Source organism: Mytilus galloprovincialis, chromosome 7, assembly GCF_965363235.1.
Source record: "Mytilus galloprovincialis chromosome 7, xbMytGall1.hap1.1, whole genome shotgun sequence".
Lineage (NCBI taxonomy): Eukaryota > Metazoa > Mollusca > Bivalvia > Mytilida > Mytilidae > Mytilus > Mytilus galloprovincialis.
Window position 1 is genome coordinate 87,377,348 of NC_134844.1, and position 4,205 is coordinate 87,381,552.

A 4,205-nucleotide genomic window follows, 5' to 3' on the forward strand; every position below is an offset into this window, starting at 1 on the left:
GAACTGTTCTTTCCATTAATATAAAAAACTAAATGTCTTTTGAAAGACTCAAAACAACTTGGAAAAAGGCCCCCGTATATATGTAAATTTAAAACTAACAGATCAGTTTTCAGTAAATTTAAACCCAGTGCCTATTCCCTAGCAATTGAAAGGGGGCGTTATACCAACATTGAAAGAAATCAACGCATTTGATTATCCTGTAATAGGCAAGGAATTGACGATGAATATATATACTATTTCTTCTTAGTCTGTCCATGCAATATATAATATCATTGAGGGATACCTTTATAAAAAATCTTAATCTTAATTTCATTTTGTTAAATTGCATTCAGCTATACATGTAATACTGAGGCATATGACCACACTTTTAAATAGCAGTTTGCCATTCATTACTAAAAATCCCCATAAAGTATATTAAGGATTGTCTTTTTATTGCGAACATCTGTATAATTTATATTTTTTAATATGTATCCCTTTTTTGTTCATGAACATTAATAATGCGTTAAATGTCGATACACACGTACATATTTATATTCTTTTTTTGGTTTATTCCCGATTGTCCCACTTTTTAAAATTTTAGAGTTCTGATTGTCCCACATGAAAAGTTCTGATTGTCCCACATTATTTTATTAAGTGAAATGTTCTTAAATAAACAGTAGACTTTGTGTTTATTTTGTTAAAATAACAAGAATTGATTATTTCCTTTTCAAAGTATTATTTTTGGATTATATCCATTTTATTTAGTTAAAGATATGATATATTTTTTTTTAATTATGAAATTTATGCCCTTTTCATTAAATAATATAACTTTTCGTATTTAAAATCATATCTAAAATGTTACTTTTATTTATAGAATAATACAAATACCAACATTTATAAAAAAAAAAATTTTGGTTTAAATTCTAAATAGATATAAAAATAATGCATGCATTTAAAAAAAAAAAGTAAATAGATTTAATATTTTTTGTTTAAATTCTAAAAATTAAAATAATGCATACATTTGAAAAAGAGTATAAATTCAACTATTTGCATCTTGAACAACATACCAATTGGATGCAACCTAGTACACAATCATCCCCCAAACCCAGCCAAACTAGAGGCCACCAAAGTATTGCAACACAAAAAGAAAAGATGAAAAGCAGAGACTACTTATGTACCAGCAATCTACAAACAGGAAATAGCCAAGCTTCGTACACCAGAATGGAATAAAGATACTCAACAGATGGTTGAACAGCTCACAACTTTCCCTTCTATAAAATCCAGTCTTTATCGTCAACCACATCTACCAACATCTCTACTGAACATTGACCTCAAGGATGAGTGGACTCAAACAACAGCTGCTGAAAGATTTCTGCTAATCAATGCTGGTACCTACGATAAGATACTTGTATTCGCCACTGACAACCGCCTACAACACATGGCAAACAACGACAACAACTCAATCTTCGATGATGGTACTTTCTACACGTGTCCATCAATCTTTGAACAGCTATACACTCGACATGCACTGATTGATGTTCCCACTGGTTTTTGCACTATTACATGGGAAGTCAAAGGACATCTATACCAGATTCTTATCACTACTGAAGACTAAAGACTGCTTGCACCCAACGCCAGATTCAACTGAATCCAACAACTTTCTTCATAGATGTCGTCACTACGTACTGGGTTTGAAGCAAACAGACAGCTATATCATACATTAATGAAGAAATGAGTAGTGCTTGATATATTAGATTTTATCACTTTACATTATATTCTATGTTTGCTGTTATTTCATATTAATATGTGCAAAATAAAATATTTAATAATTATTTTATGTTCTTTTTTTTCAGATTTTACAAGAAAATGATTAATTACCTGTAATTACCTACTTCACACTATAAAAACTGATTAATCACAATCAAAACAATTCCCGATTGTCCCACAATTAAACTTCCCAATTGTCCCACAAACATCTTCCCGATTGTCCCACAAAATTTCACTACCTTTTTACCTGTAATTTCAAAAAGTGGGACAATCGGGAAGACACCCTTTTTTTCGTGTGAATACCACTGTCACTCTAATTTAATTATTTTCATTATTTTGTCTCGATCATTACTGTATGCCATAACCATTTAATGTAAATGTGTTTGTGCAAATAAATATTGTCTATTGTCTATTGTAAAACAATAAAATAAAGATAAAAAAATACATATTTTGTTCATATCCATTCAATTTCAGTATTCTGTGTAGTCTATCCTGGCCAAAACTCCTCCAAGTCAGTACACAGTGAGTCAAGATCCCAGGTTATATTTTGTGTTTAAAGGTTTAAAGAATTCTGAGACTACTATAACGGTGTTAAAGCTCTCGGGTTATATATAGTCTCAGAAGAAATTTCGAATTGAATAACAAACAAACAAACAGACAAAATAAGAATAATAAACCTCAAAGTTTATGTGTACACTATACCGACTCTAAATAAAGCTTATTTAAAACAATTACATTTTTTTTAGTTGCAATCTCTGTCCTGCCTTTTTATTTTTCACTCTATTCGCTCCTGCCTTTTTTTATCAGTTTATCCTGACTTTTTTTACATTAATTGTCATCCTGCCTTTTTAAAAAATTTCATCATAGCCCCCCCCCCCCCCAACACATAAAAATCAAATGATAGCTCCCTTACTAGTGTGAATTAAATTTAAAAACATATAGGAAATTGACCCTCCAGCTTTTTACGTGGACATGTATTTTATATTAAAGGATCATAAAAAAAAATATCGAATTTTCAGTACACCTATGTTAAAAATTTTTAATTTTTCATGGAAAATGCTGTTGTTTGTGTTTAAATGAAAAATTGCAAGATTTATGAGTCGGAACATCAATAATAAACACAATTATGTCTATTTTGAATTCGTCGTGGAAAAAGAAGAGCACTGAGTAAATTGTTTCCAATCTCTTTTACCGACTGTCACATGCGTTTGCATAACAGCTACCGATACAGTTCTATTTGGACTTTCAGGGTAGATAAAAATACGGTTTTGCTAGAAATAGAACGTGATCAGATTGGAAAACTTCTTTTTACATTTCCACTTAGATGTTCAGTTAATACTAAAACAGGTGGTATTATTGCGATCGATTCCACTATGCATGTAACAGTAACAAAATAGACAATATTTGACTAAAACGTCTTTAAAATGTATATAATTACGGCATAATATTTTATACATAATGCAATGTTTGGTTATTTGAAATCATAAGTTGAAAACGTTTAAATCTTTGCAATTTAGCATAATTTATACAAAATGCAATACTGTTATCGGAAACAGGATAGACAAAAAGGGTAACAGGGTAGAACTGTATATGGTGATGTTTCGTTAACGTACGTTCCTGTTACCAAAAACAAAACGACAAAAGTAAACCATCATGAGATGAAAGACTTGATATGTTGGGTTAACTTGGAAGAGAAAAAAATGCTGAAAATTGTGAATTGCTATATTAGACTAGCGTTGCTGGTTTTCTAACCTCTGAACCATTTTTTTAAGTACAACGTTGAAAACTGACAAATAATCTATCATTACACAGAATGAAAATATAAAGAAGTTTTCACTCTTGTAAACCATCTTATTGACCATGAAAAACAACTTAAAATTTTATCGAAATCTTTGCAAAATAACTTAAAATATCTTTTGAACAAGGTAACAGGAGAGAAAAAATATTGCACAACCTATAATTTTTTTTTCAAATATTCATGTATGACATTATCAAAATTGCATCTTTTTATATGTTGTTCCATACGTATTGTTTGTTTTGAATTGCTAACGAAAAGGGAAAAGGCGATTTAAATCGGTAACTTTTACTCAACTTTACTGTATAAAAATTCAACATTTTTTTAAATGACCCATATATCAGAACACGTATTTATTCAAAAACTATTGATCCGTTCACTAATACGAAGTCCTCAATTATATTGAATGTGAAAAGTAGTTCCGCAAATATCCCATTTGATGTATGAACACATAATGTTATTAATCAATTTATTGTCGTTTGAAGTTAAAGTGAAAATAAAATTTTAAATGGTATCAATTCAAACAATAGTGTCCGGCACTTAACAAAACCAAGTTCAAAAGAGAACTCTTGAAGATCAAGTACATCCGCATTAAAAAAAAACTTGATGGAAATGCCCTGAATTAGGACAGTTATTAGATATTGAATATCCAACCGGTCAACCG